This window comes from Sminthopsis crassicaudata, chromosome 4 (genome assembly GCF_048593235.1).
Source record: "Sminthopsis crassicaudata isolate SCR6 chromosome 4, ASM4859323v1, whole genome shotgun sequence".
Classification (NCBI taxonomy): Eukaryota; Metazoa; Chordata; class Mammalia; order Dasyuromorphia; family Dasyuridae; genus Sminthopsis; species Sminthopsis crassicaudata.
This window is the reverse complement of record NC_133620.1, coordinates 199,795,074-199,821,086: the sequence shown is the minus strand read 5'-3', so window position 1 is coordinate 199,821,086 and position 26,013 is coordinate 199,795,074. Positions and strand designations below refer to the sequence as shown.

Genomic DNA, 26,013 nt, shown 5'->3' with positions numbered 1-26,013 from the left:
AGTAAGTTAGGCAATAGATTTACAGTTTCATGTACAGGCTTTTTAAAACATGTTATAGAAATGCATTTTTTATCTCATAAATTAAAAATTAAATTAATATATTTTTAAAAGAATATGAACTCCTTGAAAGCAGAGACCAACTTACTTTTCTATTTGTGTCTCTAACCTTAGCATAATGCTTTGCAAATAGTAAGCACTTACTAAATTCTTTATTCATTCATTTATCAAATTTGACTTTTACAACAACTCTATGAGATAGGTGTAATAATTATCCCATTTAATAGATGAGAAGAATAAGACTGAGAGATGTGAATCATCCAGTATCAGACAGTGAGTAAGTGTTTGAGGCAGGAGTGAAATTTAGCTTTTTTTGACTGTGAGTACTGAAGTCTAGGAAACTTAAAGAGGGGAAAGGTAAGATGAATAATTTTTTGTTTGCTTTTCAAAAGAATCTGGGGAACATGCTATTTTCCCTAAATTAAAAAAATAAACAAAATGAAAGTTGGGTTTGATCAGCAGCTCTCTGAATTGAGGAGAGCTGCAGGTATGTTTTAACACCTAGCAACCACATATCTGAGGAAGAATAATCTTTAGTGACACCATAGGCCTCCCTGACTTGACAAAAGGATTATTTATAGGTGTTGTATTACTCAAGTTATCCCCATCAGTTCCCCAGCTTCTCATCTTTTTAAGATTAACTGTCTGGGGATAAGGTGAAGGCTGGGACAGACAGATTAATAGAACAGCCTGGCTCCACAACTAAGTCATTTAGAAAGTCTGATCTCCAAGGAAGCTGATGCTGTAAAAGAAGGTTGGTATCATAGCTATGGTATTATCTCCCTTATTATCCTTGAACCCCCAAGACTTAATGATCTTTAAATAAATGGTCATTAAATAAACCACTTTCAAGCCAAGGAAAGACTTCAGAGTTTATTTAATAATTACCAGGAAACTTTAAAGTAACTATGCTATGTTTTCTTGGCTTCACAGCCAGGATAGCAGCAGCAAAGTATGCTGAGTAATCCTTTAGGTCCTAAAGTTTATTGCTATCTTTCTCCTGCAGAAGATTTATCCTAGCAAATCTATAGTAAAATGGAATAAAAATGGTCTCACATTTTCTAGAACAAAAAGTGAGATCTGTCCCCAATAGAGACTATACAAAATAAATCTGGGAAAGTCAATTTATCAGTGTTTCTAATATGCTTAGACACAAAACAAATTTAATAGGGAATGTGGGTCTGAGGAGAATCTAATTGTGAATGCAAGGAAATACAAACAGAATGCTGCTGGAATCTTCTTAAAGTAAATTTCTCTGTTCAAATAATACAATGTGAAAGGCCAGAAACCTAACAACTTCCACCTGATAGCCTGATTTTACAATCAGCATCCTTAGAGGGAGAATTTCAGGATTTCTAAGTTCACTGTAAGGGACATTCTGTAAAAAAATTGGATGGATTTTTACCAGTTCTTGTTATTCTTAGGAATAAATGCTATACTGATGTTTGTGGAAATATGTACAGAGGATCTGTTTATGTTTAACATATATATTGGATTACTTGCTGATTGGGAATGGATGAGGAAAGGAGGGGAAAAAATTCGAACACAGGGTTTTGTAGGGGTGAATGTCAAAATTATCCACGTATATATTTTGAAAATAAAAAGTTATAATAAAAAGTTTAAAATATTTTAACCTTAAAAAGTTAATTTATTCTGTTTTTTTTAAAAAAAGATTACATGTTCTATTATATTTTTATTTTGTTTTTTAATTCTATTTTATGTATATGTAATGTTTTACTTATATGCAATAAAACAAAATCTATATCTATCTATCTATTTTAATAGTTTTTATTTACCAGATATATTCATGGATAATTTTACAAAATCGACAATTGCCAAACCTTTTGTTCTAATTTTTCCCCTCCTCCCCCCCCAGATGGCAGGTTGACCAATACATGTTACATATGTTAGAGTATAAATTAAATATAATATATGTATACATGTCCAAACAATTGTAAAACAAAATATTTAGCTTTTAAAAAAAGGAATAAATGCTACACAGTTCACAGGATGAATTTATCTATTCCATTGTTAATATCCTAAGGCATCAAATCATATGTATTGTTTGGGAAATTAGCTATGAAGGCTTCCCCCCCCCAAAATATATATATGTATATATGTGTGTATATGTATGTGTGTGTATATATGTGTATATATATGCATATAAAGAGAGAAGGGAAAAGAAAGAGAGACAGACAGAAAGAGAGTATGTGTGTGTGTGTGTGTTGGGCAGCCAGATGGTACAGTGGATAGAGTGCCAAGTCCTGAGTTCAAAGCTAACCTCAAATACTACTACAAGCTGTGTGATCCTAGGCAAGTCACTTAACCCTGTTTGCCTCAGTTTTCTGATCTGTAAAATGAACTAGAGAAAGAAATGGCAAACTACTCCAGTACTTTTGCTAAGAAAGCCTCAAATTGAGTCACAAAAAGCATCCCCCACACACATACACACACACAGACACACAGACACACACATACACACATATACATACAAGCACAGAGAGCAAGTAAATTGTAAACTCAAAGAGATAGTGTAAGTTTCTATCCTTGTCCACAAAAGAATATGAAACCATTTTAAAAACATCTAATAGTTCAAATGCCATGCCCCTTAGGGGCATTTATTTTATTCAGAAGGAGAACAATTCTTGGTTGTTGCTTTCTTTTTTTTTTTTCCTCTTACTTTTTTTCCCCTTGAACATTGACCTATTTCCTTCACTTATGTACCTTCTTGTTTGGGGCCAAATAGTTTATTATAAGTGTGCCAGCGCTACTATGGTAAAGAAGCCATCTCATTTCCAGAAAGCTTATAGCTTTTACTTCAAAAAGCTTCATCTTCCAAAAGTTGTGTTCTGAATTCAATAAATCTTTTTTAAAAATGTCTGTAAATTATCTGTGCAGATAAATGCACAGTGGATCTGCCCTCAGGTTTCCTAGCTGCAAAATGAACTGGAGAAGGAAATGGCAAACTACTCCACATCGTGAAGAAAACCCCAAATGGGGTTACCAAGGGTTGGAATGACTGAACAACAACAAAAGAAAATTTATGACAGTGACTAATCCTGGTTCTAGAGACACACCTTTATTCTTTTCAATAAAAAGGTGGGGAATACTGGTGTGGAGGATTATGTTCTTATCAATTTTCTTTGTGACAAAGGAGAGAGAATTAGGAAGGGGTGGTTTGTGAAGATATTTATGGTGTAAAAATCAAAGGACATCAATCCAATTTTTCAAGCGCATTTGTTCAATTTCAAAAATTAAATGAGAATTGTAGATGATTTCCATGGTGGTTTGCCTCAGTATTCCTTTTAAAATGCAATCAAATACTTCTGGGGTTTCTTTTTCTATCCAAAAGAATGAATTTTCCCCTGACCTTTGTCTTGCAAGTCTCACAAATAAAATGCAAATTGTCCAATATAAGAACCCAGGGATGCCCTAATTTAATGAACATCTCTAATATATTTCTTTCCTATGTATGTAGTTTCCGGCTTTCCCACTAGTTGGCACTCCATACAAAGGAAAGAAACAGATTCCTTAAGCCTGTTTACTAACAAAATACCTTCTAAAGTATTTTTCATGAAAAAATATATAGGACATGAGTTCATAAATCTCATCCACACCTTATTTTGGTTCAAAAATACTACATGTGTTTTACAAAATATCATATCACATGGATATCTCAACTGAATTCACTTTGCTCATTTCTTTAGGGATGTCAATGTGATGTTGCATAATATGGTATAGTCATGGATGGAGCACACAGGACGAGGGTTTGAGGAGACTTGACTTCTAACTTCCTTAAACACTAGCTGTATGACTCTTAATAAATCATTTAACCTCTTTGGGTCTCAGTTTCCTCATCTGTAAAATGAGATTAAACTTAATGCACTTTGAGGAATCTTCCATCTTGAAATCTAAGATACTAAGAAAAGGGAATTCTTTAGCCTTTTATGATTTCACATTTCAGATTCTCCTCCATTTCTACTTGAGATGACCCAAGTTGCTCCATGCACATAGCAGCATAAATCATAACATCAAATGCATAGGAATATTTTTCCCCCAGTTTATGGACTTGGACATCTATTTCTTTTTATAGAATGATATTTGGAGTAATGAGACTGTGTTACCACAAAACCCAAGTAAACTTCTTTGCTCAGGTAGACCTTTTCCAGTGCTGATTTAACCTCCCTCTCTCTAGACTGGGCTGAAAGATTGGCTTGCTGGGTCACTAACAATCAAGGCCTCATGCGGACTTGCTTTCCCTTTAGTTTTGTCTAAGGATTGTTTATCCTGCTTTTCTCCACCTCCCAGGGAGTTCCTTTGGCAAATCTGATAAACAATGCCTTTTTTTTTTTTTCCTGCTGGAGGCAGAAAATTTAATGGAATACAATGGGAGGCAAAACTTGGCTGCAGAGCCCAATGCAGGTGTTCTCTCTACATTGTGGTCATCTAAACCAGATGCTGCAGACATGAAGCACCTGTTTCCCCTCTCTTGCCACGCTGAAGTTACAACTTAGAGCTGGCTACAGAACACCAGGTTGAAATGAAAAATGATGCTTCAGCTTTATGGAGACAGAAAATCTGAATTAAGAATTTTTTTAAAATCCAGCAAAAACAACCATGACACTCCATCAAAGCCACTAGCCTGGCTAGGTTGCAGGAGCTGCTCTTCTTCCCTCTCTTTTCTCCCTCCCCCCAAAGCAAGCAAATAGAAAAGAAACAGGGCCTAAATTTCAGCCTGGGCCTCTTCTGGACTATGTTATACAAGCAAATGAAGCTGGCTATGGAAATTATTTTTATGAGTTTGATAACAGTGAGACCCAAGACAAAACCTCTTGGATAGCTGCAGATTTTATGAAAGTTTCTATAGGGGCCATAAATCTTCTTCTGAAAGTCCAGGAGTGGCACTAAATGTGTTCCTATTTCAATAAAAAATATCAAGTAAGGAATCAAGGAGATATAGAGTAAGAGAAGGAATTGACAGTAATGGGAGTCCCAGATGGCAAGTATTATCATGGCATTCCAGACTTAGAGCTGCTAAGGCACTTAGTATTAAAGGAATTAATTAAGAGAATTACTTTAAGGTATTAGGTTAGTTTGGATGCTTTGCTCAGAAAGTATTCCGTTATTGTCTGGTCTAGATTCTAAGTATTAAAAGGAAGTTTTGTGGGCTTGTTCAGAGAATCAAATATCTTAACCAAATGCAAGAAGATGCAGATTGTACTAATACTCATAATACCATTGTGCAAATATTAGGGTACATTAGGAGAGGCAGGATGACATCAAGAATATTCTCAGGTTTGGAGTCAAAAAGAGTCAGTTTTAAAGCCCACTGGTATGAATCTGGACATATTACTTAACCTTTCTGTGACCTAGGCATTCTCTAACTAGAAGATGTAAAACAGTTTTCAATTTTCATTTTTTCTGTAGGACTTTCATACATTAGTGAAATTATAGGTCAAAAGCTCCTACCTGCTTACCCCAAAATATGCAACTCAGCCTCGATTTTCTTACCTTTATAATGGAGATAATAGATCCCCTCCCCTCCCAGAGTTGTGAATCAAATGAAATAATATATATAAAGGGCTTAATAAAACAAAAACTTATCAAAATGTTAGCTATTCCATACATATAAATTGCTTTCTATTGTATGTATGTGTGCACACATATATCTGAGGAACCATGGTAGAGTGACTAGAGAATTAACCTTCTTAACTACAGTTAGGAAGACCTGGATTTAAATCCTGACATTGACTGTATTGGCTGGGGGCTGGCAAGTCACCTTTCAGTGCCCTGGTCAACTCTCCAAATCTATAAGTCTTTGAGAGTTTCAGATCTTCATGAATAGATGCAGATTCTATACCATTTCTTTCCCTGATTAAATCACTTGTCTGAATTGTGATCATTTTGCCCTTTTTTAAAACCCTCACAATGCTCTAGGCCTTGGAATTGCAGTCTTGGAGGTGCTATGAGGCAGACATCATCCTCCTTTATATCTATGAGAACACTTCCCCAAGTTTACATTTAATAAATGTCCAGAGCCAGTGCTTAAATTCAGGTCTTCAGACTTGAGTTTCTCTCTCTTTCCACTAAATATAGTTGCCTCTCTCCTGCCCTTTTTCCATTTCTCAGTTGATTTTTATATATTTACATAAATATGGCTTAGGAAATAGAAACCACAGTGAATGGGTAAAAAAGGAATTAGATTTAAAGTCTAAAGGAACCTCAGATTTCAGCCAGGACAATTCATTGTACATTCAGAAAATTGAAGCCAAGAGAATTGAAGGGACCATATCAAAGTTGCACAGGTGAGTGTCCAAGCTAGGCATAGAATCCAGGTGCCCTACCTTCAAACCCATTAGTCTTTGCAACTATTTCACTAGTATCTATCTTCATATTTTTCACAATCATTTCTAAATAAAAACACTATTTTTGCTCCTCTGTGTATAGTTATTCATCTTGGACTTTAGATTTCTATTGATGTCAGAGTCTGAGGAAGACCCTTAAAGTTGATAGCTGTAGCTCTGTAATAAACAGATTTATTGGTTGTTGCAAGCCCGGGGCCAAGGCTATGTGCAGAAGAGCAATTGATGAAAGAATTGATTAGAGGTAGGGGATATGGGTGGAAGAAGCAAAAAACAAATCAATTTTGCAGATCTAGAGCAGAGGAAAGACAGGGGACACTTCCTGTAAATTCTCTGAAAGAATGGCAGGATTCATAGTAGGTCAACACTCACAAATCCTTTTTGGATCAGAACCTTTTGGAAAGAGACTGAAGGAGACTCACTGTCTGTCAATCAGAAGATCTGGAGGGAGAGAGAGGAAGGAAGGGAAAGAGGAAAGGAAGCACTACAGGAGAAAGAAAAGGAAAAGCTGTCACTAGTCTTGAGCAAGAATTGTTTGATGGAGTTTGAACTCCCCTTGGGGGTAGCCAATTGGGGGGGTTGCATAGATGGAGGTGAATGTGGGGGTGGAGATTACAACCTCAGATAAACAATGTAGCTTTTATTTAATATTATTGGGACTGTTTTCACTTATCTCCAGGACTCTTTCTTTTCTGTGCCCTTAATTTGTCCTTGAAGTCTAATCATTAGCTGAGCAGCCAATAATTCTCCCTCAATCCCCCACCCCTTTTTACGACCAACTTTAATCTTTAGACTCAGAGAAAAACATGTTTCCCCTATCATAACTGGTTTAGCAAAAATTCTCTTTCAAGTTTAGATTACTCAGATACAAGGTTTTCCTGCAGCTTCATGCCGGAGAAAGGAATTTACATTAGAAAAAGAGAGATTTATGATAGCATTGTATTTCCATTTGAATATGGAGAGTTAATAACATGCATATGGTTTTTTATTATTATTATTTTAAGGTTTAAGCTATGCCACAGGCAAGAGGAAACCTGGAAACTGTGGGAGCGGCCAGGCTCAATGAATAATTTAATCTGGATTTCATTCACAAACAGCAGCTCTCACATAGGGACAGGATTGGTGTGTTTCTCCAGATCGGAACTAGAGTAAGTGCCAGGATTTCCTGATTTGTTTACATTTCTCAAAAAACTTTTTTTTCTCCCCCAGAGTAGGACAGAATTAGACTTCCTTTTCCACTTTTGGCTCTCTACAAACTATTCTTGCTCCTTGTATTCTCTCCTTTTCCCTGCATTCTCCTTTGTTTAAATCTCAGCTGGGCTCTTTTGTCTTGAAAAACACAGAAAGGCAAAGTAAGTTGTCAGGATATAATAATAACCACAGTAGCAGCAGCAACAACAACTTTGATAGCCCTATTCCTACAACGGTGGGGTTTTTTTTCTTTTTATTTTTTAGTGAATGCAAAGTAGTGCCCAGAAAACTTTGTTCAATTCCATATTTCTCCAGTTTGCATTTATTTGTAACCTTTCCATCAGGTTTAGGAGACAAGCCAGGTTTCTTTGTTATCTGATAGTAATAGATTTCCATTGGATAATAGATTATGAAGTGCAAGAGATTTCAAAGGCCATCTCGGTTATCTTCCTGATTTTATAGATGACCAAAGTGAGGCTTGAAGAAATGAAGTGCTATTCCCCAGTTCATACAGAGAATCTATGGCATAGTTGAGATTTGAGTCTAAACCCTAAATCCATGCCTCACAATGAAGTGCCAAACTCCATGCCATTCAAATAAACCTTTTGGAGTGGTTTATAGCAAACCAAGCAGACCTGGATATGGAACAGAAATGACTTGGTTAAACATTTTTCTTTAGTTTTGATTAACGTTATTATCCATTTTCTCCTTCACATCATTTAAACAATGGATTTCTTCTCCCCCTCAGATGTATATCATCATTAACCATTAACTTCTGCCCCTGAAACTCATTTCATTACTCATATTCCTCAAGTCTCTTGTTCAAGAGTTCTATCCATTTTTTATTCCAAATGGGGTCTTTGATTTTTCACTGGTGTGAGAAAATGCCTCTATCAATTAAAACTCAGCACTTGCTCTACAACTTAGTATTAGCTGTTTAGGTCATGGAGAAGTTAAGTGACTCTCAGAAGATTACCTAGCCAGTATCTGACAGGATTTGAAGCGAATTCTTATTAGTCAAGCCTGTTATGTTATGGGTGCCCCTCTATCAACAGGCAGCTTCTCAAATTTTACAGAAGATAAACTTCTCCTCTTCATTCCCTGATTTTCTCTCCTACTTCCAACTTCTATAGCACTGACTTTACACAGCTTGTGGGTCTCCTCATTGCAACTACTGCAGAAGGTTGGTTCTAAAGCTTTTCTTGCATCAGTTGAACATCCTACAGAAAGAAAGATGCTGAGTCTTGAACTCTGGCTCCTGTTTGTCATCAACAGGGGAAGAGCAGTCTGGGTGAGTGACTAACATGTTTTGAACATACCCAGAGCTTGTTAGGAGATGCTGCAATCAGACATCATGTTCATTAGATGGAAGTGATAGAAACAGGGTTATACAGGACAAATAGATTCACAAAGAAGAACTTTAATTACTTGGTTGAGTGGTGTTTTTTCCTCCTTTCTTTATCCATCATTCCCAAAGCCAGATCCTCATTTTGATTTCATACACCAATGCCTAAAGCAACATATATGTCAGGACTCTGCCCTGAGTGAAATGTTGACATTAATTTCCCAGCTAATTTAGTCTCAGTTCTTTCCTTTTCCTTTCTTGAGAGAGTGCCTTTCTCTCCTTCCCCTACCTTAGACAGGCTCTTTATAGCCTCTTCTTTAACAAAATGTGCTCTCCATTAGGATTCAGGGAAAGGATTTTTAAACTGAGGCCTACTGTTTATGTATGGATTTCCAGAGGTCTATGGACTTAATTGGGGAAAAAAAAGTATATCTTTATTTTCACTAACCTTCAATAGTAAGAAGTTCCTTCAATTATTAATTTAAAATAAAATGTTTTATAAGAAGAGAGACATAGTCTTCAAGAGACTGCCAAAGTACACTATATATGACACACACAAAAAGTTTAGAATCCTTGGACTAGAAACTGGAGAGGCTAATAATGATATGCTCTGAGGGAGAGAAGAAACCACCATATAAATGATGTGAAAGAGAAATTCAATGTTAATCAAAACTAAAGAAAAATATTTAGCCAAGATATAGTTAAAGATGGAAAAGACAATAAAATGGCACAAGAAGATCCCTAGATGGATAGTCCAAAGGTTTAAGTTCCAGTACTGGCTTTTTGACTTGGTATGTCCCTTAATCTAACTTTTCTATTTATCAAGTTACAAAGGTTCAACTAGATCATTTCTATGATTCCAATAACTATGAGAGTCTGTGTTTCCATCCATTCCATAATATATTCCAAACTCTCAGGAAAAGAAAAGTGCTAGAGTGGATAAAGAATGGGATTTCATATTAAAAGGTCTAGGTTCAAATCTGGGCTTGATTATTGTGTCTGTAGCTTTGGAAAACACATCAATGAGCATTTTTAAAGTATCTATGATGTACTAGGACACAAAAGAAAAAAAAAATCAAATAATTCCCACCTATCCTCAAAAAGCTAACTTTCTAGTGGAGGAGATTATATGTATATATACAGGAATAAGCAGAATCTATATAAAATTAATGCATGAAGGCTTGTGGGGGGGCAGTAGTAGCTGGGAGGAATACAAAACAGTTTATATAGAAAGTGGTACTTAGATTTGAATTTTAAGAACCAGGATTTGAAAGGTCTAGAGATGAAAATAAAAAGCATTGCAGGTATGAGGGCCGATTAATAAAAATAAAAAAAGCAGAGACAGGAGATGAAATGTCATGTGTAAGGAATGATAAAGGACCAATAAGATGGGACCATAGAATGTGTGGATAAAATTCATGCATTTTAGCCTTGGTTTTTCCATTTTCAAAGTTTAGGGGTTCACTAGATGATTCCTTCTACCTCTAAATTCTAAGTGTATTTATCTAAGATGTGTGTATTTGACAAATACATTGGCACAACCATTTCATAGCATTATTTTGGAAATATATATTCCATCTAGTTTTCAGTTCATAAATAGAGTCTTGAATTTAGAATAGATTATCTAGATAAAGGTAACACCACATATATAAACCAAAAGTATGCTGAGCACCCAAAGGAGAATACCTCCAGTACAGTCAGATGGTCTGGCCCTACATACAAACATCATGGAAAGCAGGTATTTATATCCATAGGACCTTGTCAGGACTGTGACTGACTGGCTGACAGGATGTCAATCACAATGGCCACAGGAATCTGGGCTGACTGAATGACCTCTCTAAGATCACCTTGCTTATTCTAGGGCAAGCTCAAAGCTCCAGAATAGATTCTAGATTTTTCAAAAAAAGTGAGTTTATAAGATTCAAAGCTCCAATACACTTTTGAGATAAAGTGTATGACCCCTTCATTTTATGGAAAAAAAACAAAGAGGAACAGAGAATTAAGCTATTATCTACTTCTAACCATCAAATCAGTCTGTTAGTAGCATTTATTAAGCACCTACTATGTGCCAGATAATTCTAAGAATACAAAAAAGAGGCAAAATACAGTTTCTGCCCTCAAGCTGCTCATAATCTAATGGACTAATATCTAGGCCTCTAGAGTTTTGTAATCTTTCTATTCCATCACTATATCTATGTGTTTGCAAAGCATTATTATTATTATTATTATTATTATTATTATTATTATTATTATTTTACTTTTGTTGACTTTTACTATGGAATAAAAGAGAATTCTGGACTTGCCATTAGGAAGACCTGGATTTTGATCCCACTTCATATTTCTAATAGCTAGGTGGCTGTGGGCAAGTCATTTAATTTCCTTTAGCTTTAGCATCATCTATAAAATGATGCTTACAGCATTATAGTGAAGATAGTAAAGTAATATTATCTATAGTATATTGTAAATCTCAAAATATTAATGTATTATAATCTTGCCAGAAGTTAACAAGGTAATAGTATTTGAATTGATTCTTTGGATTCCACATCAAGTTCCTTTCACAGGTCCTCAAATATATGTGTTCTATCAACAATTCCATTAATATCTTCTTTGACTTTATCAGGGGAGGGAATGTATTGAAGAGGGAAAGAAGCACAAATGTATTTTAAATATCTTAGTTTCTTTTAATGATTATCCTTTTGTGTGTCCAGAAACTCTCAAACTTTTAATTTAGAGAACTCTTGATGAGATCAATTCTATGCTATCTTCTGCTCTTGATTCCATCTACTCTGTATGTATCTTGGATGTTCCTATTCATGGATATGTTATTGATCCCAATAGAATGTAAGCTCTCTGAGGGTAGGAAAGCTCCTCCTCCTCCTCCTCCTCCTCCTCCTCCTCTTCCTCCTTCTTCTTCTTCTTCTTCTTCTTCTTCTTCTTCTTCTTCTTCTTCTTCTTCTTCTTCTTCTTCTTCTTCTTCTTCTTTTCTTCTTTTTCTTTTCTTCTTCTTTTCTTCTTCTTTTCATCTTCTTTTTCTTTTCTTCTTCTTCTTCTTTTTCTTTTCTTCTTCTTTTCTTCTTGTTTTTCTTCTTCTTGTTTCTGTTCTTGTTTTTCTTCTTCTTGTTTCTGTTCTTGTTTTTCTTCTTCTTCTTCTTGTTTTTGTTCTTCTTCTTCTTGTTTTTCTTCTTCTTCTTCTTGTTTTTGTTCTTCTTTATTCTCAGTACTTAGTGAAGTGACTGGCATGTGGTGAGTATTTAATAAATGCTTATTGAACCACTGATTGTGTGATTGATTAGAGACCTTATGGGATTCTTTTTTTCCTCCCTCAAGAGAGGCTGAGACAAAATTGTGCAATCAGCATATTGCTGCTTGAAGCCAGGGTCCTTATTTCTAGTGATTATTGCCTGGAAATCTCTGCCTAAATTCTCTGTATCCATGCAAAGTGACCATAGACAAATTCTAATTCAGGATTTAGCAAATACACATGGAGAATGACAGTCATTAATTTGACCCTCTCCAGTCCTTGTTTAAACTACTTCTGGGATATGTAGCAATGACTGGAGTAGAGCATTTTCAGAGTCCTTGTGGAAAGTGGAAAGTTGCAGTAATAGGAATATCTTGAAAAATGTATGCTTTCACTAATGAATCCTCCCTCACCATCCAAGAACATAGTTCCACAAAGAATTGAAAACAAAGTCATAAGATTTAGTGGGTGAAACAAGGGACCTCAAAGGTCATCTACTCCTGCCCTTTTATTTTACAGATGAAAAACCTGTGACCCAGAAGGTTAAAGCAACTTTTTGCCCACCCAGATAGCAAATAGTAGAATCAACAGTTTTGTCACCATACCACACCACTTTCATGAACATCACTGCCCCTTTTGTGAAGAAAAGGAAATTGAGACACATTGGGGATGCATGACTTACTCAAAGTTCCCTTGACATTTAGTAGAAAAACAAAGATGAAATCATTAAATTTCTGATGGTTTAAGATGTGTCTGGGTATCTTTTAAAATTTTTTTTCTTTAATTTTCCTTTAAAATTTTAAATATTCTGAACTTGAAGGAAGGAGAGAGAGAAGCGGGTTATACAAAAACACAAAATATTTCTATTTCATATAGATTTATTTTAAAAATAGTTACTAAGGGCAAATACTTATATAGTGCTTTAAACTTTGCAGAATGAAAGATGCTATCTCATTTGAGCCTTACCATAAGGATAACTCTGTAAGGTAGGGGTTAAATTATTTATCATCTCCACTTTACAAATGAGCAAACTAAGGCTAAGAGTTTAAATGACTTCCATGGGTTCACACAAGTAGTGTCTGAGTAATATTTGAACTCAGATTTTCTTAATCCCAACTACCAAGGTCTAGTTATTAATGCCATTTAGCTGCTCCTAGTAAAGTTCATCATGTTACTTTAAAAGTGCCTGTGTATACTTCTATGCATTTTAAAAGATGCTTCAAAGACTTTTTCTCCTCCTTTTCTTCTTCCTCCTTTTTCTTCCCCTGCCTTTTCCCTTCCTTTTTCTCTCCTTCTCTCTCCCCTTCTTTTTCTCCTTCCCTTCCTCTTCCTCCTTCTCCTTTTCCTCCTCCTCTTCTTCTTTGCAATACTATCAGTAACTCTCCCAAGTTTCATGTGGCTAGACATTTTTAAACCAAAAGATCCCATTCCTTTTTTCTTCCATAGTAACCGATCCTGCCTTTGACATGGTTTATCCCCACTTCTATATGTAATGCCTAGCCCCCCAAGGTACCTCAAGTGGAGCAAAGTCCACCTTCATGAGGCTCCCCATTTGGCATTCACTCTATCTCACTCTCTATTATACAGTTTAGTACCCCACATGACAGTGAGATAACCTGAAATCTCTATGACTTTGGGAAAGACTGCTTTTGGAAGAGATTGCTTAGCAGAAAAGTCTGCTGGTGTGACCTTGCTGATAATCAAACAAGGCATGGCATTATCTTAGAAGAGCATGCACAATAAATAAATACACAAGTGAAGGAGGATCTTTCATATCTCAAGAAATTTCTCAACAAAATAGCAGTCTCTTTGAGTAATGCTTCTTAAACAGCTTTCACCTACTTTTTTTCTGCTTTATCAGCTCTATAATCCTGTAAGTTTCATTATTAGATTTCCTGTTAAACTTTTAAATTTTCAGTTACATGTTGACTGGTCACTGCCAGTATGTCTAACCTACAGATACTCACTAGTATGTTATCATTATGAAAGATGCACAATTTTTTCTTTCTTAAGGAAATATTCCATTACTTTTATGCACAAGCCTTGATTTTCACTGAACAAAGAGATTACTCTCTGTTAAAATAAACAAACTATTTGTGATATTTTAATTCTTAAAATGCCTCTCATTCTGATGGTCAGGGGCAATATAACTCAGGTGAAGAGTCCAGATTTTTTCCAACTTTCTAATTGATATTGGCATCGAGTTCAAAATGCCTTTTCTCTTTCTGAATGCTTAATGGGAATTTCTTTAAAAAATATTCCTCCTTTAGAACCTAAAATTGGAATGCAGACAAACTCAAAGTATAGGGTGGTTGAAGTACCAGGAAATATCCTAAACAATGGCCTGGAGAATGCCTAACACTTTTATGTTTGGAGTATGCTTCAATTCATGAATTGTAGAATTATAACAAGGAATAGGATACAATATTGTTAAAAGAAGATGGGATTTATTTTATTTGCTATTTAAGTAGCAATGCATTGTGGAATGAAATTTCCCAGTGAGAACTTGATTCATGAATGCAAGTAAATATATTCAGCAATTTTTTTTTAAAGCACTTATAATGTGGCCAGGCCTGGCTCTAAGAATCGGGAATATGGAGATGAAAAACAATATAATTCCTGCTCTGAAAGAAGCTTACAACTGAAGGGTGATAGGATATGTTTCTTTATGAATTTTATTACAAAAGTAAGTATGATATAAGTCAGAATATGAAGGGGGCAAAGGTGAAGATGAACTGCTTCAAGAAAATTTCAGGAGGCAGAGTAATTGTATTAGTGTTTTGTCAAACTTACTGGTTTAGTACTGGCCAGAAGTCATTGCTAACAAATATAGAACACTTGGATTGAAGGCAACAAATTAACTTAGCTGAGCTAGTCAGAATATAAAGACCCTCTGTGAATGAAACTGTCAAAATGAGACCTGGATTGATTTGTGTCCATAATGAAGTACTAAATAATTCTTGGATATTTTTACCCAAAGATGCGATGTTTCTGTTGCTAGATGCTGAGGTAGGCCAGAAAAGTGGTCTCTGAGTGAATCTTGGTTAAATCATCCAGATGATTTCATAATAGTTTTATATAAATATACCAATAGATAGAGACAAAAACTTAAGTATTGAGGAAAGCTTGAAAGTTGTTGCTTTTCCATCTTAGGCTTATTATTTATTTATTTTTTTTTTTGATCAGAAGATTCAAATGTACTGCTATTGAAATCATTTGAAATTAAAAAAAAAAGAAAAAAACTTAGACACAGGATATGCTGGAGCCTGCCTGACTGTGTGTGAGAGAGTTCATTGTTAATTCTTCAATGTGAGCAATTATACCTCAGAAATTGCAGAAATCTGGACTCGATTTATTATTTTGTTGATTTCTAGATTTAAGAAAGTGGTGGGGGAAATGAGAGTAATGCAAATTAAAAGTATGTTGTGTTGACATGACCCTTCCCCAGAAATCTATTGTTAAATGTTTACCAGTAAATGACTGCTTGAATATCAGTATAATTATCTGATAATAACTTGTATTATACTTTTATGTTGCTAGCCCAAAGCCCTAGCTTGATAACAGCCCCTGTGAGAAGCTGCAATATGTCCAAAATGACCATAAGGCATCAAATCATCATAGTATGCTAAAAAAAAAAATTGGACTAAGTCAAGAGACTGGGGTTCAGCAATCACATCTATTTAGACAACTCCTATATCTTTTTCTCTAGTTCTTGCCTTTCTTGTGAAATTCAGTCTAATGTTGCCAACTTCCTCCAGAACTGCTCCACAAAAGAAGTCCCAGCACTCAGTGTATCCAAATGTGAGTTCATTATCTCTCCACTCTACTGTCTTTTCCAACCATCTTTTCTCCCCTGACTTCTCTATTAATGATCTATCATTACCTTGATAACATAGGGCATAAAACTTAATGTGATTTTTAGCCCTTCCCTTCCCTTTGAGCTGTGCATCTAATCAGTAACCAGGTTTCATTAGTTTTTGCTTCACAATGCTCCATTTCTAAAATCTATCCCTTCTTCACTGTTCCCATGATTTTTATGCTTGCATTATCCTTTACTGTTGTTGAGTCATTTCTCTCTCATGTCTGACTTTTCATGATCCCATTTGGTGTTTTCTTGGCAAAGATACTGGAGTTGTTTTCCATTTCCTTCTCTAGGTCACTTTACAGATGAAGAAACTGAGGCAAACAGGGTTAAATAACTTTCTCGGATCATACGGCTATTAAGTGTCTGAAGTCAGATTTGAACTCAGGAAGATATAGTCCTGATTCCAAGCCCAATACTCTCATTGCACCACCTTGCTATCATCTGTTACTGCCAAATGCCTAATCTGTATCTTAGGCTCAGAGTTCGTTTTTGCTAGAAGTTCAGCTTCTCCAAACCACCTTCCACACTAATGATGGACCAATATTCCTCAAAACACAGCTATGATCATGCCTCTCTCTTCAAAACCTTTGTTAGCTTCAATTCAGTAGATTTTTAAATGTTTGTCCTATACCAGTTGCTGTTCTAGGTACTAGAAATACAAAGGAAAAAATATTGCTTATTGACAAGGGATTTACATTCCATTGGAAGAATATAACATACAGAGGTAAATGTTAACATGACACAAACAAAACTGAGTATGAAGACTTTTTTTGTGGGGAAGGGCACTAATAGTTGCAACTATTAGATTCTTTTACAGTTGGTGCTGCTTAAATTAAGCTTTGAAGGGAGTGAAGTGTCCCAAGAGGCAGAAATGAGAAGGGATAGCATTACAAGCATGAGGAACAAACTATAAAAAGGCATGGAGATGAGGAAAAGAATGTTGGGTTTCAGGAATTAGCAAGTAAATCAGTTTGCCTAAAGCATAGAGTTCATGGAGAAAAGTGATGTGGAAAGATAATCTGGAAAGACTGTAAAAGTAAAGATATTTTTATTTTTTCCTAGAAGTGATAGTGAGCCACTGACACTTCTCATACAGGGGAGTAGTATGGTCAGCTCCATGTTTTAGGATTATCAGTTGAATTAAGTTATTGAACTCAAAAGGGATGAATGATAGAAAGGCTAAGTTTAGCTATATAGGCAATTGAAGCAATCAGCAGGAATTGGCACAAGATTCCATTCTAGGGAACCAAAGGATTAAGTCCTCCAGGGCTCTGTTCCAAAATGAATTAGGGATATTTTTATGTGTCATTTTCAGTGGACCCTGTGAACCTGGACAAGGGAAAACATTTTAGTTTTCATTAACCTTATATTCTTTTATAAATTTATGAATTCATTTCATGTATTTAAAAACAAAATTTCATATACATTATTATATATGACATATCACACACACACACACATATATATATATAAATTAAATACCTATAAGTTAGATAATTTATCTGCATAATGATGGAGCTGAGATGGATGGATTGCTGTGAAAATGCTTAGAAAGAACAAATGTCTTGGCCAGAAGGAGTAAGAAGATATTACATCATTTTTATGATATTAGAAAATACATGCTCAGTATGCTTATTTCTCTGTTTTATACATTAAATGAAATCAACTATGAGAAATTAGTGTTGGTAAATGGACTAAATGGGCAAGAATTGAAAGTAAATTAAATTTTATTTTCTTAGTCATATAGAAAATATCGAGATTCAGCTTTCAAGTCAATGAATATAATCAATCAATCAAAAATATTTATTAAGTACCTATTGTGTACAAAGGCAAAAAGAAAATGGCTTCTATCCTCAAGAAGTATATAAATTGACTTTGAAAGATAATAATGAAGAAGGTAGCAATTTCTGCTGGTACTTTCATTCTGGGAAATAAAAACCTTTTACAGATATCATATCCATTTTGGGTCAACCACATATATTTGGAAAGAATTTGTGGATTGGAATCTGCCAAAATCTGTCTATTAGTAGATTATAGAATCATGGATATAAAACTTAAAAATACCTTAAAAGTTAACTCATCTAATGATATCACTTTTCAGATGAACAAACAGAGGTCCAGAGAAGTGAAGGGAACTGCTAGAAGAATAGGTTTTTAATTCCCATCCCCGGACTACAAACTGATTGCTCTTTCCACTGTGCGATGCTATCTCTGTTTGTACAAAGTGGGTAGGAATAGCTAGCTAGATAGCTAGATACAGAGAGAAGTATATAGATATATGTATATGTATATAAATATATTATATATATATGTGTGTGTGTGTGTGTGTGTGTGTGTGTGTGTGTGTTATTGTTGTTGTTTGTCCTTCATTTTAGAAGAGGACCATGACATTACGGAGATGATGCTACGACATAGAAATGAGTTGGATTTTAGTCAGGGAGGGCTATGTAAAGTCACCAGCTTCACCTTTTCCTCCAGAGCCATCTGGGTCCAGTGGCAAAACCTAGATCCGAACCAGTGGAGATGACCCTAGACACAGTGTAAGTTCTTGGCCTGTGTATGTGCATACATATGTGTTTTTATATATATATATATATATATATATATATATATATATATATATATATATATATATATATATATATATATATATATATATATATATATATATATATGTATGTATGCATGCATATATGTATACACTCCCAAATACACCCACATATATGTAGTTGTCTATTTATCAGAAGAACAAAGTATGTAGTGTTGGGCACATAAAAGGTGCTCAATAAATATTGACTAGATTCAGAGCTAAAAGAGACCTTAGATATCATCTACTTCAATTCCAACCATTTTATAGTAGAGACAGCTGAGTCATAAAGGCATTAAATAATCCCTAGCTAGTTTCTAGCAGGACTGCAATCAGAGCTCAAGTTTTCTCATTTCTAGAGCCTTTCCCTTAAATCATATGGTATCTTGCTAAGACTGAATGAATGAAGTACATGAATTCTCAGGACACTCTATTGTTTGCTCCAGTGGGAAATGACAGTCCTATTGCTAAATACTTAGACTGTGACTCTCCTCTCCCACTACATGATTATCTCTCCTTCCCTTTTTCTTTCCCTCCCTCCTTCTTTTCTCCTTCTCTCTGTCTCTCTGTCTCTGTCTGTCTCTGTCTCTCTCTTTCTCTCTCTCTCTTTCTGTCTGTCTCTGTCTCTGTCTCTGTCTCTGTCTCTGTCTCTGTCTCTCTCTCTCTCTCTCTCTCTCTCTCTCTCTCTCTCTCTCTCTCTCTCTCTCTCCATATTGAGAAACTCTTTTCCTCAAGGGAAAGCACCCATATTTTCAGCTTTTAGACCCCACTCATCTGATTCTTACCAAATTTTCAATTGTAACAAGAAAAAAATGTAGGCAAAATGTTCAACAATGTGGATGAAAGCAATCTTTATTTTCTCCTACTCCTGAGTCAGGCTTTGAGGTGCTTGATTTCCACCAGATACAAAGCCAAGCCTTTGTAGTATGTTTTGGGCTTTTTTTTTTTTTTTGATCTGAGCTGGCATCTCTCATGAAAAGATAAAGGCATCAATTAACTATACTACCAAACCCTAAGGATAAAAGCTATTGTTGTGAACAGGAGTTAGACACGCACATGGTATCAAGTGAGGGCTTGGAAACGGTCCACTGCCAAGAAAAACAGATGTATCTCCTGTAAGGGGACCAAATTATGTACATATCAGTGATTACTAACATTATGATTGACTTTACAATGAGTGTATTGATGAGCTAATTTGGTGCGAGGGCATTTGTTATCATTAACACTGTCACATTAAAATAGTAATAACAATAAAAGCTTGACTCAAGGAATACAGTACACCAGAAAATATGGGCACACATACACACACACACATTCACAATGAAAAAAGGGACTGAGTACAACTTTAAAAGGTTCCATAGAACCATAGAAGTGATAAAAGGTCAGATGGTCCTGCTTTTTCCTTTGCTGCTAACTTTATAAATCCAGATGTATGCAGGATAGCAGCATTCCTGAGCATAACAATGACTAAGAAAGAGTAACTCACAATCATAGGATGCATGACACAATAATGAATGGTATATTACATACCTATGGAACACAATCAAATTGGCCAATTTCTTCCGACTGGAAATCCACAAGCAGAATTGGGGCATAAAGAAATTCCACTTGTGGTCTTGCACGCTGTTTTTCCTGTTTTCATGACATGGTTATAAATAAGAAAAAGTACAGATGTTCAGATCTTCTCTTTCACATGACTGTGTTTCATCCTGGGTTTATTAGGCTGCTCTTATTGTTCCTTTTATTATGTTGTGGGTTTTTTTTTCATTCCCTTGCACATGCTGTCCTCAGGAGCTCTTTTTTATTGCTGCAGACTTGTTGGGAGCGCAGGAGAGATGAACAAAAGCAATAGATCATGAGCATACATTGGGAAGAATACAGTGGCACAAAGCATACTGCTCCAGATTGTAGATAGTTCCAGAGAAAATAGTGAAGGCTTAATTTCTGACTAAAAAGTCCTTCTACCCTCCCTGAGACCAAGAGGCCAGGTCAGGCCAGTGTGGCCCCTGTTCCTGCTGAAGAGCCATCCTTTCAGAAGAATTCCTTTGGCTGCACATTGGTTTCATAAGGTCCAGGCCAATTGGGTCTAGTTGTTTTGGGAAGGTTTGAGGAGGTTTTAATTTCAGTTTTGAGATTTAGGTTAACTCCCCAAACCCTTAATTCTGAGTCTACACAGAACTAACTTGGTCTAGGAAAGAATGGGGATGGATAGAAAATTTCAGAATTCTTTGGAATTGAGGTAGACAGCTTAAATCTCATATTAGTAGCAGATTACATTCCAGCTTTGAGGGGAAAAAAGGAAGGAAGGAAACCACCATTTATTGAGGACCTACTAGGAACCAGTCACTATGCTGATAATTTCACAAATATGTTCATGGTTGATCCTTACAACGACCCTGAGAAGTAAATGCTATTATTAAACCCTTTGTATAGTTGGGGAAACTGAGATGGACAGACTCTGTCTATGTACCTCAGATCATGCAGCCATTTAAGAATCTGAGGTCACATTCTGGACGCCAGTTCTAGGCCTCTATCCAGCTCCACCTTGCCACCTATGCTTGTGATTTCAAGTTCTCCCTTCTCTACCAGAACAGATGAAGTCTCTTTTAAGAATGTCTCTCTGCAGTAGTTTCTTTGCAGAGAAGAAAATATTTTGCCCAGACTCTAGACTTCCCTGTTCATTAACAGAGATGTTAATGATGTGTTTAGAGGACAAAAAACCATCTAGGTATTTCTAAATGGATGAATTTTGTTCTGCATGATAATAACTGAACTCACATTTCCTTAATATTGTAGTTTACAAATGATCCTGCTTCCCACTCCCCTTACCCTCCCCCCCCCCCCCCAATCTTGTCAAATTTGTAAGGAAAAGTTAAGGAAGCTATTATTTTCTTCTTTTTACCAAAGTGGAAATTGAACCTCAGGAAGATTGTGTGACCTCCTGACAATCACACAGTTCATATCAGAACCTAGATTTGAATCCAAGTCTTTTGAGTCTAAGCCTAACATTAGTTCCACTACAATGCCTGACTTTTCCATATGATGGCTAACATCTGGATTTTCAAAAATATCAATATATTTGGCCCTGTATGGACAAAACATCTGGATGGCTGACTGAATTTTTCACTCTTTTAACAGGCTGTTTGGTGTCATGTAGACACACAGGCTAAGTTGCTGATTTCATCCTTTAACAGCCGCTGGGGCTGCCAGCCTGGCTCCAGCTTCCTTTTATTGCAATTGACATTTTTACAAGAAAACTTTGAATTCTGGGTGATGTCTGTTGCCCTCATGCTCAGAAACAGATTTCTTGGAGGCCAAGGGTAGGGTATGTGGCATGGTGCATGTACATGTATGTGCAGTTAAAATGGGTGAACAGTCAAAAAAATGAAACTGACCCCAAGTGAGGTTTCGAAAAATTGAAGTGTTTCAGAATCACTATATTCTTTTTGGGTAAAATCATGACACAACTCGATACAGGGTGTGGCTACAGGCTAGAGAAGGAAAGGGGGCTCAGTAAAAGTAGCAAATCCACCCCCCATGAAGCCCATCACTTCATTCCATTTTATCACAAGAGTATTGTTTCTGAACAGGGGAATGTAGTATTTTCTAGATGGGATTAGTGGATTATTTGACAAAATCCAGGAAATTTACCAGTGATTTTGAAAATAACTGTATTAAGCAGTTTGGAAAACACCATCAATGTGATCATGTTTCAGAAACTGTAACATATTTAACCTAGCTTGTTTTAAAACTGAGTTTCACAAACAAAATGAGGCCATACCCCAGCTTCAGAGAACAAATAGAGGCATTGGAAAGCAAAACATGATGATGCACCCAATAGCCAGTGAAGTGTAGTGTACAAAGAACCAAATCTCACCTCTAGCTATAGCCCTTCAATCATGGTCTGCATCTCTTTTCCCTTTCATTCAATTCCACAACCATTCATTAAGCTCCTGGTTTTTGCAAGGCACAGTGCTAGGGTCTGAGGGAAGAGAAATGATTAAAATGGAAATGTGATCTTCTCAAGGAGCTTACAGTTTGTCTCCCATATATATTTGGTCCTGCCATGTCTGAACCATTGGATCTAATTCCACAGTGACTATTACTGAGTTTTCATTTGTGAAAACTTGCCCTCTCTTGGAAAGTCTTTCCTTATCTTTTGACTTCCAGTGAAATTTTTCCATGGTATTAGCTTCTCATTATGCCAAGGCCTACTATTCTTTCTTAACTACTTGTCAAAGATGAAAGCTTAAGACTCTTCCCATGTTCCTTAGTTTTAGAATGAGGATGATAATAATAAGAATATTATCAATGTTTATCCCTAATAACAAATATGTGTCCAAATGTCAGGAGGTACCTAACTTCCTACCCCCTCCCTTACTTTCTGATTCTAGCCAGTTATATCTAATTGCTCCCCCCATACCTTTGGATTTAGCCTGGTCATACTCTAAAACCCAGTGTGGATACAGGAAGGAACACAGAATAAACTTTTTCCTTCAGACTTTGACTCAAAATCAGATTCTATTCTTTCAGTTGGTGATGCATACATATAATTTGGTCTCTTCCCTAGACTTTGATCTTTTGTTTTCCCAGATTCTTTGTCCTCAATTCCTGTTGCCTAGACATACTTGATTTCCTAATCATGGCTCCATAATCCTGTGGGTTTTGGTCCTTGTTTGTTTACCTGGCTCTAGAATATTGGCCTTTGCTGACTTCAATGAACTTGGCCTTTGACTCCCCAATAAATGCTGTCATCCTCTCACTTCTTTCCTAAACATGGATATTCCAAATGTGGTCTGATGATCATCACAGCAGAACTATTCCCTTCCCTACTATTTCTGAATCAACATTTGCTGCAAGGGTGAGGAAGCAGATAAATTCCATGGGAAATATATTGAGATACTCCAAACTAAGTCAATATGAATCTGAAAGGACTCTCAAAGTATCTTCAAGATTCAATCTTGAATTTAGTCAAGAATATTCAGTATTCTTTTCTGAATCTGAAGATATTTTTATATCAGGAATTTTTTTTTCTTGTATGTTAAGATAGGAGTTGATTTCATTTCTTCCCCTTCATGCTACTGTTCTATCCTTGATACACCCAGTACTTTGCTATTCTTTTCTTAAAGAAAGTAATCTTGACTTATAGGCATGAATTTTCTATAAGTAGGCATTCTGACCTTCCTAATTTCTTAACCTTGAACTTTGATTTTCTCACTATATGTATGTTCATGTTATTAAATATTAAGGTATCGTGACAATCTAGAGGATTTTAACATATTTCTCATAGAATTTCTCTAACCTATTCATTTACTGTAGCAGATATGGTTTAGAAATTACAACAAGGAGGTGATAGTTTTGCTGTATCGCTCACCATAACACAGTGGAATATCATGTTTAGTTCTGGATACCATAGTTTAGGAAGACCTTGGTAAATCAGAGAATATAGAGACAAGGAGCCAGAATATTGAAAATTCTCGCACCCATGTCTTTCTTATGAGGATTAGCTAAACAATGTAGCAATGTTTATTCTATAAAGAAGGAGAAGGTTCATGGGTCACATCATAGCTTTCTTCAAGTATATATGTGTATTGTATGTGTGTATAAAAGACTATATAGAATAAAGATTAGACCTTTTATTGTGGCCTCAGAGAACAGAAATTGAATAATGAATGGAAGATGTATAGAAGCAAACTTAGGCTTATTGTTAAGGCAAACTATCTTTCCCTAAAATAGATATTATCTAGAAGTCAGAGTTTTAGGTTCTTAAAATGTTTCCTCTCATCTTCTAATTCCTTTGGCTTTCCCTAGTGAAACCTCTAGCTATTCAGACTTCTCCTTAAGTTTCCTTTTCTGGGGCCTGTTGTTTCTACTTCATTGGCAGAATTAAGATAATAGACACACCCTAGACCCAATGAACAATGAACATTTTTCTTGGCCCTGAATGTTTGCTCCATCCACCTTCCTATTTTCAGATAGATTAGTCATCCTGATAAAACCTTACTCTTCCTCAGAGGCGTGGTTTACTGGAATCTCTCTCTCTCTATATTTATATATATTTTTAAAGAAAGCAATCCAACATACAATGAACAATATTAAAATCTATTTTTTTCCCTCTCACTCCTCCCTACCTCTTCCTCAATAAGGGAAAGGTCAGGACATTACATCTTTGGTCCTATTCCTCATTCTCACTCAATTCACATCTTCAGTTTCATTCTGGCAAAGACATTTACATTAGTATTCATTGAAGGGAGGACTAGATGCCTTCTGAGGACTCTTCCAATGTTGGTATTCTGTAGTGCTGTGGGTGGAATTGCATCATAACAGAACTAGGCCAAGGCAATTATTTGGTAGTTCTGACTGTATGATTATCCCTTCTCTCCCTTTTACAATGTCCTTTTGTGTATTGTCTTCCCTACCTAGATTGTAAGTTCCTTGAGAGCAGGGACTACCTTTTACTTGCTTATTTGTATTCTGGGTGCTTAGCACAGTACCTGGCACATAGTTGGTCTACAATAATATTTATTGACTATTGACATTGCTACAAATCTACATGGCCTCACTTTAGACAAAAAATAAGACAGCTTGTGAAGCTGTCTTAAAGTATCAGAGACCCAGAGCTACCACATCTTTTCATTGGTTGAGTTCCTGCCCTTGAGCATAGAGATCCAACCTGAATTTTGAAGGGCCAAGGCTAGAAAAGCTAAGGCTCTTCAATAGCTTTGCCAAACCAAGTCTATCAGCCTGAAATCTCAGGTTGGATCTAACCTCCAGCTCAGACAGAATTAGGTTGCATAACTTTGAGAACAAGAACAGGTTCAGTCAGGTTAAAGACTGGCCTAGTTTGTTGTTTGTTTCCCCATAGGATCAGGATTATCTATTAAGATACTTGTAAACTTGTAAACATTGCCCACTTTCTGTTAATTATAGAGAGATAGCAACATATAGTAGAAAGCATGTTGAATCTCATGTCAAGAAGCTCTGGGTTTGAATCCAACCTTTGATATATACTAGCAACCACAAGCAAGTTATTTAAGCTTCTAAGTGCCTTAGATTTTTCATCTGAAAAATGAGAATAATAATTCCTATATTAGCAACTCACAAGGTTGTTCTTAATGATAAAGAGCTGTAATATGTATTCAATGCTTTTGAAATATCAGTTATTTTTATTCTGTCCTTGTAGTGCTTAAAAATAAACCTTTTAAAAACAAAATTCAACAAAAAAGTCATGTGTTATTTTTAGGTAACACAACAAGGAAAAAGATAGACAGCTTCTATCTTATAAGCAGAATTAGGAGATGGGAACCCAGTTGAAGAAAAGAAAGAATATTCAGAAACCAGTGGAAATGTTAGTGAATCTCTTAA

The 26,013-nt window shown here is 35.8% G+C and overlaps 1 long non-coding RNA gene across 1 annotated transcript in view; it reads right to left on the bottom strand.

Annotated features, from left to right (window-relative positions):
- The window catches only part of LOC141541219 (uncharacterized), a 49,069-nt gene extending 28,764 nt beyond the window's left edge, over nt 1-20,305 (bottom strand). The window contains exon 1 of the long non-coding RNA XR_012481695.1: nt 20,179-20,305. This is a non-coding gene — a long non-coding RNA (uncharacterized LOC141541219). The remainder of the gene's footprint in view (nt 1-20,178) is intronic.
- Between the last annotated feature and the right edge of the window lie 5,708 nt (nt 20,306-26,013).